The sequence below is a fragment of the Helianthus annuus genome, chromosome 9, assembly GCF_002127325.2.
Source record: "Helianthus annuus cultivar XRQ/B chromosome 9, HanXRQr2.0-SUNRISE, whole genome shotgun sequence".
Taxonomy (NCBI): Eukaryota; Viridiplantae; Streptophyta; class Magnoliopsida; order Asterales; family Asteraceae; genus Helianthus; species Helianthus annuus.
In genome coordinates this window covers 38,295,054-38,310,074 of record NC_035441.2, presented here as the reverse complement: position 1 = coordinate 38,310,074, position 15,021 = coordinate 38,295,054, and positions in this window count along the sequence as shown.

Sequence of the window (15,021 nt, the reverse complement as noted above, 5' to 3'; positions counted from 1 at the left end):
CATTGAGTGCACAGGGATGGAGGTAGACAAGGCGGTGTGTCCTTTAGCTTTTTGGAACTTGAAAAGATTGCGAGAGAGAGAAAGGCTTGAAATACTTGCTGGTGGGTTTGGACTGGGACGGTTTAAAGGATTAACACGTCCCAGAAACTATAACGTGGAACACTGGGCAAGTAAAGAGGTAAAGTTATATGCTCTAACATGTGTTTTTTACAATTAGTATATAATCTTGGTATCAAAATGTTGAAAAACTATTTTCAACAGGAGAGGTTGACGATGGTACGACAGTTAATAAATGTGACAAAGAAGAACAAAGTCAAAATAGAGGGTATGTTAGAATCTCTGTGGGTGGAGAGCCACGACGACGAGGAAGTACAAACATTGAAGGCAACGTATTAAAGTATGTTTGAGAAGAAAGTTAGTGAAAGTGAGGATCACGATGAAGCGGTAGATTTAGCGTCGCACAAGATCAATTTGGTGTTGGAAGATTTGAAAAATGATGAAAGAATTCACATTAACGAGGGAGAGAACGATGGTTAGTAACTGTTATTCTTTGTGTTATTTAGTTTAATAATTTGGAATCCATTTATCGATGTGCAAACGATTTCGTAGGGGATGGCGTGGATGACGATTTTTCGGATGGGTCGCCAATAGCTAGCTTGTACAGGAAGTCACTTATTCGGCAAAACAAAAAAATCAGTAAAAGTAGATTGATAGAAGTAGGATCTTCAGCAATAGACTTTGATGCCCCAGAAGGTGTGTTGATAATGTTTCTGAAATGAACACTGAACCACGTGTTAATGTGATACCTGTTGTGTTGGTTATCATTCTAAAAGTGATCACTGTAACACATTTTACTGTGTGGCAACCTGTATTGATTGACATATGTTGTTGGGGTTGCAGCTGATGTTGCGGGCCAATCAAGCGTAGATGATGGTGGGAAAGACTATGCTGAAAAGATGGAAGATGGTGGAAAGTCCGGTCAGGTGAGGAGATCTGCTAGACTCGGGAAGTTAAAGCATGTTAGTGAGATAGAAGAAGGCTTTGTGACCCCAAAAAGACGAAAGACAAATATGAAGTTTGGTGGACAAGACACGGATGGTGGTAAAGAAACAGGTAAATTGTTACATGTATTACCATTTTAAGAGTACGTTTATAGCGCGAAAAGAGTTTATGTCCCTGTAATATAGGTTATGGAATGAAATGTGTAGTCTAACACATGTTAATGTGATAACGATCATATAGTTTAACATTTTATTGTGGTTGCAGCTGATGTTGCGGGGGAATCAAGCGTACTTGGTGATGGAACTGAGTGTACCGGAGCGCTGGAAGATGGTGGTATGTCGTTGCGGGTAAGGAGATCTCCCCGTCTGCAGAAGTTAAAGGATGCTCCTGAAATAGAAGCAGGCTTTGTGACCCCAAATTGCCGGAAGACAAATATAAAGATTGATGGGAAAAAAACGGATGATGGCAACGAAACAGGTAAACTATAACATGTGTTACCAGTTTCATCGTACATTTAGATTTAAAAGTACACATTGACGGTGACGCGTAGTTTGTTGCTCGTTAAAATTTATTACCCTCTAATATGCGTACGTGTCTGAAACCCATTTATTATTAATGTGATGTTATAGGGTTCAACAAGACTGAGAAGCAACGGGAAGAGAGAAAACTGGGGTGTAGTGAAGTTGGGGAAGAAACAAATCAAGGCGTCCAAGGTGATAAGATTGTTCATGATGCTGGTAATTCAAGTGGAGGTGACTGTAGTATGGGTGGGGCCGAAGATAATAAAGGAGCAGGAAGCGGGGATAAAAGTGATGTTGAAGAAGTGCATAAGCCGTTGGGTTTAATGCGTGCGATACTGCGTATTAAAGCAGCAGAAGTGCATGGTGCACGTGGTAGTTCCCGTACCCTTTCAGAATGTCTGATTTTAAAAGTGTGCTGTATTACTTTATTCGTTTTAACATGTGTCATCTTGTTTTGACAGATGACGGTGGTTCGGACATGCAGTTTGTTAGTAAAGATGAATATAGAGTGGATACAGACAATAAAGTGGCTGCGAATGACAATGATCACCAGAACACCGATCTAGAAGCGAATGACGCCAAAAAGGATGAGATTTACGAAGCACGGTTTATCTGTGATCAAGAGGTAGCCAAAATGGTCGAGATGGAGGTTAAGGATAGCGAACAGGTTGAAGGGAATGAGAATGAAGGTAATCTTCGGAAACCGTTTTATTTGTTTAGCCATGTTTAGCCATGTCTAATTTATTCGAAAATGTTTATGCAACTTCAGATAGTAAGATTGAGAATGAAGTTGGGGCTGCAACTGATGGAAGTAAAGAAGAAAGTGGTGGCGTCGTGTTTGCATCTGTGGAAGGTGCTGTTAATGACAAGGACGAACATGTGGTTTTGGATGGCAAAGGCAAGGGGACTGTTGACGAGTGTGACCGTGATTTTAACGGTAATTATTTATGCAGCTTCTGCTACTAAGTTGTGCATGAGATGTGATAAGAATGTTTTATGCAGCTGAAAAAGGTAAGATTGAGCATGATGGGCTGCATTCAACTGATGTAAATATGCAAAAGTGTATTAGCGTGGTGGTAGACTCTATCGCAGGCGCAGCTTTCGATAAGGATCAGGATGTCGATGGTAAAGGTAAAGCGGCTGAAGAGGTGTGGCAGCCGGAAAAGAACAGTAAAGATTTTCATGCTCTAACATGTGTTAACTGCTTCCCTACCTGTATCATTTAGTGAGTTAACATGTGTTAATCATATAAACAGTGGGCGAAGGCGATACGTTTATTGATGAACGTAATTTAGATGGCCCTAATTGGAGTCTTGGAATGACACAAATTGGTGGTGAATTGGACGTGTCACAGAAAATCGGTACGATAGAGCATTAAACAAAAATAGGATTGATGGGTTAGTAGGAGTCATCTATAATATACTTATTTGCATCAAACGTGCAGGTTGCACAAGTGGGAAGGTGGATGAGATGGCTGGTACAGAAACAGTGCTGGAGCGTTCCGGTGAGCTGAACTACATTCATTTACTGTGAAAGTGTTATATTCGTTACCGAGTTACGTGAATTATTTATTTTATATGTTTTTAGGCGATATGGAGGCTACCATAGACTTGAGTATGGTTATAATGGTAGAACCAGTTAGCTCCTATGACCCGGCAATTGCAATCCACAAGGGGTAAACTGGTCTGGAATTTTATGGGGGTGATATGAATGAGGTGGAGGATAATATGCCGCTTGCAAACCGTGTGCGTATGTTAGCTGAGTTGGGGGCCCAAAAAAGGAAGCTCCCTTTTCGAGAGAAAGTGGCAGCGGAACCAAATAGATCACCTTACTATATAAGGTTTGTTGACATGGGTCAGCCAATAACTAAGAAGGAGGCAAATCTGTGGGAGTACATATACGCTGATGAAAGCCCAATGCACTGGTTAAATGGGCATTCTCGTAGGAAGCGGGCAATGGAGGCAAACGTGTAAGTAGAACTGCAACGTGGTTTATTGTTGTATAATAATAGTGTAAACCATGAACCAAGTTCCACACTAGTTAATTGGTTATATTTTGATTGTTGCCGCAGGAGGGAACAGGGTTCGTCGTCGGTTGTTGATGTAGATAGTCCGATACACATGGCTGTGTAAGTAGGGGGGTCACCGTAGCAAAAAGTAGTTAAATAAAAAGTAACATGTGTTAAAGTATGCAATTTAATTTATAATTTGTACATCTGAAACTAGGGAGTTGCTGTTTAGAAGCCCTACCCATGTAGAAGTGTCTCGGGCTATGTTCAAGAGTTTAAACGTTGGCAATGAGGTGTCAGATGGTATTATCAATTGTTGGGCGGAGGTGCTAAACTTCCAAGAGAAACGGAAATCACGGGAGGCTTATAGTAGGCAATTCTTTGGTACTAAAGTTGTGGTGAGTGTCATGCATATAGAAATTACGGTGTGGCGAGTTTTTGACCTTATTAATTTCTCTGTTGTGCTTAAGTTTCCGTGGATGCTAACAACTGAGGAAGGTGGAGTCGAGGCGCGGATGCACAAGTTTCGGATTGGAATAAAAGGTGCGGTTAACAGCGATGAAAAAGTTCCTGACTTTCGAAATCACGACATTGTTTTCTTCCCGATATTGGAGCACAAACACTTTTACTTGCTAGTGTTTGAGTTACGCGACCCCGGAATTTATGTCGTTGATAATGACAAAGCCCGCCAAGGTCAGGTGATAGAAGATAGTGTCTACTACCTCCACAAGGACACAGCGTATAAGATCGTAAGTTATTAAAATGACCATTGTTGAACAATAAGTGTGATAATATTGAAGATCTGTTTTTTTATTGAGCATGGCTTGTATATGTGTATGCAGAAAGATATGTTTGTGCAATACCTTCGGGAGGTTGGGAATCCGCGAGCCGATGACATAGACTACTGCAACATCCAGCGTATTCCGGTTCCTTGGGCGACCACCGCAAACACAACTGATTGTGGGTCTTCTTGATGCGACACATGGAGTGCTACATGGGGAAAAACAAAAGTTTTAACTGTGGGTTCAGCATGAGTGGGGCGAGGAAGATGGCGGAGGTGCGAAAGTTGAGAAAGAGGTATGTTGCGCACATCTTATGTTCGGAGGTGAATGTGTTGCTGCCAAAAATCAAGCAGGATTGCCGAATAGAGTAACACGTGTTAGGGGTGTGAAATGGTAGTTACTGTAGCACCAGTGGCTTTAAATGCGCCAGCTTTGTTTTTTGATATGTAATGTATTTTGATTTGGGGATGTTGCTTTAAACTTATTGCGGGGTAGGTGTTTTGTTGGGTATGGCATCGTCATGATGTCTTTTGGGGGATAGACTATCTATATGAAATCTGATGTTTAGTAACTTGGTAATTGTATACTCTAAAGAATATTGATGTGTTGTTGGATGTGTTAGAATGTTATTAATGTAGTTGATGGATGTAGTTGATAATGTTGTAAATGAGGTTGTTTTAAATTATATAATGGTACGTGTAACATTATAGAAAATGAGAAAATGCTGCTTCCTGTTTCCAAGGGGACCACTATTTCTAAAAATGTAGTAGGAATATTGGAAATTGGGGAAAGTATGTGGCAGAACCCTACAAACATAGGGGTTGGTGTCTATAAAACAACTTTATTGGAAAAGGAACCATTGCTTTTTTGCCCCTTATGGTCACATCAAAGTCAAGTCACAAAGACCTATATTAAATGTACCCAGGGAAAACCTCTATAAGTAGTGTAATGAAGAACCAAAGTCATATTCTGTAATACTTCACTAGTTCAGTAAACCATAAACTGTTAGGGGTTCAAAAGTGTGCTAATGTGATGGACCCTTGTAAAGGTAAGGTCACGGCTACCCAACCAGGCATGGAGAAGCGGAAGCAAAAGGGGAAGGAAGCATGTGAGGGCCGGTACGGGGTGTGCTACGAAAGAAAAGTGTTTCACAAGAAGCGAGAAGACGGGAAAACTGGAGTAGCTTCTGGTGAAGATGCTTCAGATAGCGAAACCAAAAATGTAGCTGATGTAGCTGGTGTGTCGCAAGAAACGTCACGCCATAGGGAACACGTTGTTCCAGAAGCTGAAAAGCTGAAGGGGCTACCAGATGAGTTGGTTAGGTTGCTGACGGATCCAGACCATGAATTATGTTGTGACAACCCGATCTTCCGAGATTTATGTCGTTTTGTTTCGTGATCATTAACTTCTTATTATTCATCTCCAACGCTTCTTTCTATATTAAACGTTTTATTCTATACCAAACGTAAACGGAATCGAATTGTGTGCTTGTACCTTTGGGCCGCGTATGATGGGTCACCTACATATCCCCTTTTGGCTACACAATGACTTCGGCTCACACACAATTGGGTATCGCAGGCCTTAACTATAACAAAAACAATCAAGACTCGGTAATGTGCCGGTTGGTGTGTTAGTGGGCCGGCCTTGTTGCCACCATTTAAACACACGCATAAGAGATCTAATTACATATGTGATTTATGTGAAGCCCAAGTAAGGGTATGGGTATTGGGCTGGTCACTATAGAATCGTGTACGCATGCACCCTAAGCCCAACTTAAGGGATTTATATACATGTACGTATACATTAGTTTGGTTGTTTTGGTATCTTTTAAACCTTATAGTAAAACCCTAGAAATAATTGGTGATCGGCAACAAGGGAGCATCTCGCTGATCCCCTTCCTTGCATGATTGATCCTCTAGATCGCCTTAATTCGTTGTCGGGTTAGTGTCTATTCAACTATCTTATATGTATACATGTACTAGCGTGTTGTTGTTGTATGAATGCGATTTAATATATGACCGATTGGGTGTTGTTCGTATTAATAATTGATGGTGTGGTTGTTTTGCTAGCACATAGGGTTGCATGATGATGGGATTTTAATGAAATCATAATATGTAACAACCGTCAAGTTTGAGGGTAGGACTGATTACGTTAGTATTTGATGATTAAGTGGATTAATTATTTACATGTTAATAGATTATTATGCTTTGATAAGTGGTCTAAGATGAATATATAATTCATATAATCTTAACCAATTGCTTGGATAATATAGAATTCATGATACTAGATGGTTATAGTGGTAGGTTAAATCCAAGTGTGAGTTATGATGAAATTGTCGGCTGGCATTAATGGTTGTCAGGTGCATGTGATTTTTAAAGATTGAAAGCAAACTTGAGGTCCAATAAACATTCAGATTGCATGTGAGATGACTTGAGAGATGCATTAAAGTCTTTAGGCAATAGATGGTTAATGCTTTGATAATATAAAATTGTCTATCAAGGAATTAAATGGTATACATAATAAATTGCAATCATGTGGTCATGTGATTGAGGTGATCGAGATAATGGGACGGTTCATAGGGATTGAAAGGGGTGACTCGGTCAACCACACACTTGCATATAACATATAATTTAATTGAATTACATGTTTCTGATCTTGCAACATAACTGAAACCCGTCATGATCGCACACTGGACTTGATCTTTACTTGGGCCGAACATCATTTATGGATCATACCCCTTTGTGATGGGCCGATGGACATACGCACACTTATTATATAATTTTTGGCACTGGGTCGTACTCAACTGTGGGTTGCAAGCGTCTAACACATTGGGCGGGACTTGATGTTATTTGGGCTGATACACAAATGGGCCGCACAATGTACCGATAACGGGTATGGGCTGCGAGTCTATTCACACATACAATCTGAATTGTACAAATAAAATCAAGTCGCACACTTATCTAAGCTTTATGTATCTTGAATTGCACACTATGAATAAATTGCCATGTTATATGATTAGCAAAAGGTATGTGATAGGAATTACCAGTTAGAAGTTATTATGCGTGGTTCGTATTATAATTACTTAATATGTGTAAGATAATGTGATTTATGTATATGACCAAACAGTTTGTGAAGAGTTGTATATGACGAGATTATGTCATGCTACGTTGAGATATGATTAGTTCAGTATATGTGTGCTAAATGCCTAAGGTGTGACGTGGCTAACTGTTATAACATGCATAAGGATGTGTATATTTCATGGATATAACTTGTGTAACGAGTGACAAAATGCGCGGTTCGATGTGAATACGAAACTGACTATTGTTGGTAACCACACTAGGGTTTGGGTGATCATTTTGGGAACGTGTAGTGTAGCATAATCTTACCGAGCAAACCAAAGGTGAGTTCATCTCTCTTGAGCATGCGTCCCGGTGGTTGGGACAGTCAGTGGGTATCCCGTGAAGGGATAAGTCTTTTGGGTAAAACGGGAATGTTGGATAATATACTCTTCCTATCACCTTTAAAGTCCCTCCGTGTTGTTTGGTTACCGGGAAGGTAACATGGTATTAGTTAGTAGCGCTACTTAGGTTTGGCAACCTCACCCCGTTCCTGGGAGGACGGGTGTTGAACTAATGACCTAGTCATGACCAATGCTTTGATAGGAGCATTGGAGAAAGGGCAAAATAATCAGAAGCCGTCTTGTATTGGGGTATTATCAACATCGTTTTCAAAATGGTATTCAATGAACTGGATTAAACACTTGGTAACTAACGTTTTCGTAAAACTATGAACTCACCAGCGTTGTCTGACACACTTGTTACATGCTCGCAGGTCGTTAGGTATCTTGGATTTGGGGAACTTGCTGTCTGGAATAGCTGGAGTGGTCATGGGTCGACAGGAAGGATTTATGTGACTGATTTCTTGATATTATACTTTGGTTTTGAAACAGTTTAACTTCGTTTACTATTTGCTTCCGCTGAACTTATTGGTTTTCGTTTAAACTTATTGAAGATGTTTTTATTAATAATGGGGATTTTATTTATAACTTGTATGGGTTCAATGTAATTGGTGGCTCGTTATTGGTATGTCACACGCCTAACAGGGACACTCCCTATGTGGTAATTTGGGGGTGTGACAGTTTGGTATCAGAGCCACTGGTTATAGTGAACTTGGTTTTAAAACGTTTTCATAAAACCAGACTATAACCGAACAGTACCGAAATCGACCATGACACTCAGCTCCAGACTGCAAGGTTCGTTTCTCATTTACTATTGCATAGTATATCTAGTGTACACTTATGTATAACATTACACGTGAATGCACACTTGGCACAACAGTATGAGCACTTATGTTACCAACCCCTGTTATGTGAACTGTTAGTGTGACGCTACCCTTCGACTATTGTGATTCTTGATCCTGTAAAACCTTTTGTTTGCTATTTGAATGTGGGGAACCTTTTAGCGCAAGTTAAGAGGCACTGAGATCAGCATGCAAATCGCCTTATTATTATGGGTGCACACATAATAATAACGTGAGGTGCATGTGAGTCCCAGTGAGGCTTAACGAGTGTGAAAAGGGTTCCGCTCGGCTAGTTGGTGTTATGTTAGAACTCAGCAGTCTATAGGAGTCATAGCAGTGATTGTCTCCTACTCGAACATGATCTTTTCACCCCTTTTTGAATCCTTACGAATCTCGATGCTATTGAGTATCACCTGATCACACATCTGAACGCCTAGCGAACTGTGTAGAATGTTAGGTGCTAGTATGAACGTCCCTGAGTTGGATAGCTTAGCGTCAAATGATTGGACTATACTTTCCTCACTTATCTTTGTTTGCTGGAACTTAGCGTGTTGACGCCTTAGATCCCGAAGTGCGATCACTTCTACAACACTCTCGCGACATACCGTGTATTACTCAGTCAACTTGCAAGGACGATGGATAAGAGGGTAAACGTAGTACCTTACCGACTTCAGCATTTGAACGACCCTAGTTACCGACAACGAACAATAGCGATTTGACCCCAATCGAATCCTTAACTCTAGCCAGAGACTCATGGGAGTCGACTCTTACGAACCAATCAGGACAAAATCGATGACGATTGACTGTAGAGCGGACTGTGTAACCGCCCGCACCATGAGTAGCGTCTTAAGACGTGGCACGGAATACGAAAAGATGTACCCTGTTGGTGAAATGTCACAGGACCCCGTTACAAGCAGCGACATTAAGGGCAACAAGCACGGCGACATTGAAGCGCTCGTAATCGTAGCTTACAGTATGAGGACGAAGGTGCCTACGGCATGGATTGGCAGTTGTTAAATCAAGACGACACATAACCAAAGGAACGACGACGGTACTGGAAATCCTCGTAGCGAAAACAACAAACATTGGGAACGATGCTCATGGAAGGACATTTAGCATGGCATAGGCTATACCAGGCGTAATAGCAACACGATAGCTTGGATAGGATGCAAACTCGACCTTGGGGGACAGGTGTTCGACATCGACCTTCCTTCTACTACCCCTGATGGTTACAATGCAGTAGTTAGTGTGGATTAGTTATTCAGAAATCACGCAGACATACCATGTGAGGAGAAAATTTTGTGTGGAGAATCGTTATTTGTTCTAAAGCAACAGAGTGGTGCAAAGGTTAGCACCATATCAGCTATGAAAGCCCAGAAGTGTCTACGGAGGGATCACCCCGCTGCGTTAGCAACCATTACTGATGTGGAGGCTAAGGAAAAGAGGATCGAGGATCCACCAGTTGTTCGTGATTCCTCTCGGTGTGCTACCCGAAGAGCTTACAGATTTACTTCCACCACTGTTAGGCAGAATCTCAGTTTGATCTCACGACAGGGGCAACCCTGATTACTCGTGCTACATACCGTCTTGCACCAGGAGGGTTGCAAGGACTATCTACAGGAACTGTTGGATAGGAGTTTTATTGGACATAGTTTTTGTTCGCTTTGGGGAGCCCCAGCTATATTCGGGAAGATAAAGCCTTTTTCATATGTGTATTGATTATCCAGAACTCAGCAAGGTGACAATCAAGAACTGTTTGCTTCGACCATGTATTGACGGAAGACCATGAGGAGAATGTTCCTGAAACGGCATATCAAACGCAATACGGCCATTGCGACTTTGTGCACCATGACCATTGAGTTAATCAACAGACCAGCAGCTTTGTGGACCACATGAATCGACCGTATTTATGGATGACGTTCTGGATCATTTCCAAGAGGAAGGAACATAATGGGCGGCATTTGCATCTTATTTTAGGGCTCCTGAGGGAGGAGCCACTCCGCGCGAAGTCTTGTTAAAGGTAACTTCTGGATTCGAGAGATACCTTTTTGGTCATATGATCAACGAAGTGGGAATACACGTGGATCTCGCTAAAAGACCCACGGGATTTTCGAAGATCGCGAAGCTTAAATCTCTTTAGCACAGTAGGGTGCTGTGTTCGTGAAGGACAAAACAGATGGACATCTTTTCAGCTTTTGAAACCCAACTCTGCAACGCACTGAGCATCACTCCTATCTGAGGGTACTGATGGTCTGGCGGTATACCATGATTGTTCGAATTAGAGTCCCGGTTATGCACCGATACAACATGAGAAGGCGACGACTTACGTGGTGGACTCACAGGAAGGACCGCACGAGTCACGACCTGCGGTGGAAGCCGTAGTCTTTGGATTTAAATTGGAGGCATTACTTGGATGGTACCAAATGCACTACCTAGACCGATTACAAGGGCCTCCTGTATACCCCTGTTTCGAAGGAAGAGAGTTCTCAAGGTTAACCCATGCGGGGCATGGGGAAGCAACCTTTGACAGGTTGGGCAATATTTGCCACTTCGTGAAACGAATATGGACCTCACTATACAACAACATTAGGGAACTGGTGCAGGCGAAGCACGCGGACCTCGATAGCCTAATCACCTGAGTTTTAATAGGACGTATTGAAACCCGAAGACCATGTACGAATGACCGGGTCTGAAGGCCCATATAGCCACGCATAAGAATGAAGTTGACATGGGTGGAAAGTCAAGGTGGGATATTAGCAATCAGAAATGCATGTATGGGAATGAGAGCAGACTGTCATAGATTTTGTCACTAGGCGATCGTATCGTGCTGAGAGACCCTGTAAGGGTGTAGAATGCTTGGGAAGTGTGGCGAGCTTAACAGACGTCACGATGGACCATTCAACAATCTGGGAAGAATCGGAAGCGTAACCTACAAACTCAGGTTACCTGACGAATTAGATAAAGAAGCGTCTATTCGACGCAACACTTGTGATACCCTTGTTGAGAAATCCACTGTTAACACAGTCGAATTTCAATCGTGAGAGTTCGTTGGAACTCAAGTCGTGGACCGGAGTTCACGCGGGAGCGTGAGGATCGGATGAAGCTGAAGTATCCTCAACTTTTTCCTGTCGATCAATCTAATTCTGGTAAAACTCGTGAATTTCGGGACGAAATTCCTCTTCAAGTTGGGGATGATGTGGCACCTGAGGAAAATCCGCAACAATCTTGACTTATCACTTCACTTCCGAGATTTATGTCGTTTTGTTTCGTGATCATTAACTTCTTATTATTCATCTCCAACGCTTCTTTCTATATTAAACGTTTTATTCTATACCAAACGTAAACGGAATCGAATTGTGTGCTTGTACCTTTGGGCCGCGTATGATGGGTCACCTACATATCCCCTTTTGGCTACACAATGACTTCGGCTCACACACAATTAGGTATCGCAGGCCTTAACTATAACAAAAACAATCAAGACTCGGTAATGTGCCGGTTGGTGTGTTAGTGGGCCGGCCTTGTTGCCACCATTTAAACACACGCATAAGAGATCTAATTACATATGTGATTTATGTGAAGCCCAAGTAAGGGTATGGGTATTGGGCTGGTCACTATAGAATCGTGTACGCATGCACCCTAAGCCCAACTTAAGGGATTTATATACATGTACGTATACATTAGTTTGGTTGTTTTGGTATCTTTTAAACCTTATAGTAAAACCCTAGAAATAATTGGTGAGCGGCAACAAGGGAGCATCTCGCTGATCCCCTTCCTTGCATGATTGATCCTCTAGATCGCCTTAATTCGTTGTCGGGTTAGTGTCTATTCAACTATCTTATATGTATACATGTACTAGCGTGTTGTTGTTGTATGAATGCGATTTAATATATGACCGATTGGGTGTTGTTCGTATTAATAATTGATGGTGTGGTTGTTTTGCTAGCACATAGGGTTGCATGATGATGGGATTTTAATGAAATCATAATATGTAACAACCGTCAAGTTTGAGGGTAGGACTGATTACGTTAGTATTTGATGATTAAGTGGATTAATTATTTACATGTTAATAGATTATTATGCTTTGATAAGTGGTCTAAGATGAATATATAATTCATATAATCTTAACCGATTGCTTGGATAATATAGAATTCATGATACTAGATGGTTATAGTGGTAGGTTAAATCCAAGTGTGAGTTATGATGAAATTGTCGGCTGGCATTAATGGTTGTCAGGTGCATGTGATTTTTAAAGATTGAAAGCAAACTTGAGGTCTAATAAACATTCAGATTGCATGTGAGATGACTTGAGAGATGCATTAAAGTCTTTAGGCAATAGATGGTTAATGCTTTGATAATATAAAATTGTCTATCAAGGAATTAAATGGTATACATAATAAATTGCAATCATGTGGTCATGTGATTGAGGTGATCGAGATAATGGGACGGTTCATAGGGATTGAAAGGGGTGACTCGGTCAACCACACACTTGCATATAACATATAATTTAATTGAATTACATGTTTCTGATCTTGCAACATAACTGAAACCCGTCATGATCGCACACTGGACTTGATCTTTACTTGGGCCGAACATCATTTATGGATCATACCCCTTTGTGATGGGCCGATGGACATACGCACACTTATTATATAATTTTTGGCACTGGGTCGTACTCAACTGTGGGTTGCAAGCGTCTAACACATTGGGCGGGACTTGATGTTATTTGGGCTGATACACAAATGGGCCGCACAATGTACCGATAACGGGTATGGGCTGCGAGTCTATTCACACATACAATCTGAATTGTACAAATAAAATCAAGTCGCACACTTATCTAAGCTTTATGTCTCTTGAATTGCACACTATGAATAAATTGCCATGTTATATGATTAGCAAAAGGTATGTGATAGGAATTACCAGTTAGAAGTTATTATGCGTGGTTCGTATTATAATTACTTAATATGTGTAAGATAATGTGATTTATGTATATGACCAAACAGTTTGTGAAGAGTTGTATATGACGAGATTATGTCATGCTACGTTGAGATATGATTAGTTCAGTATATGTGTGCTAAATGCCTAAGGTGTGACGTGGCTAACTGTTATAACATGCATAAGGATGTGTATATTTCATGGATATAACTTGTGAACGAGTGACAAAATGCGCGGTTCGATGTGAATACGAAACTGACTATTGTTGGTAACCACACTAGGGTTTGGGTGATCATTTTGGGAACGTGTAGTGTAGCATAATCTTACCGAGCAAACCAAAGTTGAGTTCATCTCTCTTGAGCATGCGTCCCGGTGGTTGGGACAGTCAGTGGGTATCCCGGGAAGGGATAAGTCTTTTGGGTAAAAACGGGAATGTTGGATAATATACTCTTCCTATCACCTTTAAAGTCCCTCCGTGTTGTTTGGTTACCGGGAAGGTAACATGGTATTAGTTAGTAGCGCTACTTAGGTTTGGCAACCTCACCCCGTTCCTGGGAGGACGGGTGTTGAACTAATGACCTAGTCATGACCAATGCTTTGATAGGAGCATTGGAGAAAGGGCAAAATAATCAGAAGCCGTCTTGTATTGGGGTATTATCAACATCGTTTTCAAAATGGTATTCAATGAACTGGATTAAACACTTGGTAACTAACGTTTTCGTAAAACTATGAACTCACCAGCGTTGTCTGACACACTTGTTACATGCTCGCAGGTCGTTAGGTATCTTGGATTTGGGGAACTTGCTGTCTGGAATAGCTGGAGTGGTCATGGGTCGACAGGAAGGATTTATGTGACTGATTTCTTGATATAATACTTTGGTTTTGAAACAGTTTAACTTCGTTTACTATTTGCTTCCGCTGAACTTATTGGTTTTCGTTTAAACTTATTGAAGATGTTTTTATTAATAATGGGGATTTTATTTATAACTTGTATGGGTTCAATGTAATTGGTGGCTCGTTATTGGTATGTCACACGCCTAACAGGGACACTCCCTATGTGGTAATTTGGGGGTGTGACATATGTGGTTGCCCGTTGTGTCCATACTCACCTGAAACAATCCAGTCCTGGTGTTACCATGACCCATGGGAGAGTGAGCGCAGCCCCTCTCCTCTGTACTTTCATGATGAGGAATTTGCCACACCATGATGAAAAGCTTGTTAGAGATGGAGGATAATAAGGGGTAGTTAGTATGTTGAAAGTGGTTGAAGATGTGTTAACCTGATGACCCTATGTTTTAACAAAACGACATACCCATGTCGTTTTGTTGGTATTTTATTATGTTTTTTTTTTAGGCAATCGGTTGATGTAATTTCTCGGTAGTCGATCCATTGTTTTAGACGCGGGGGTGTAACCTATTAGTAGAATGTGTGGTTAAGTTGGCTAGATGTGAAGTTTAATTCTATAACCTGATGTGTT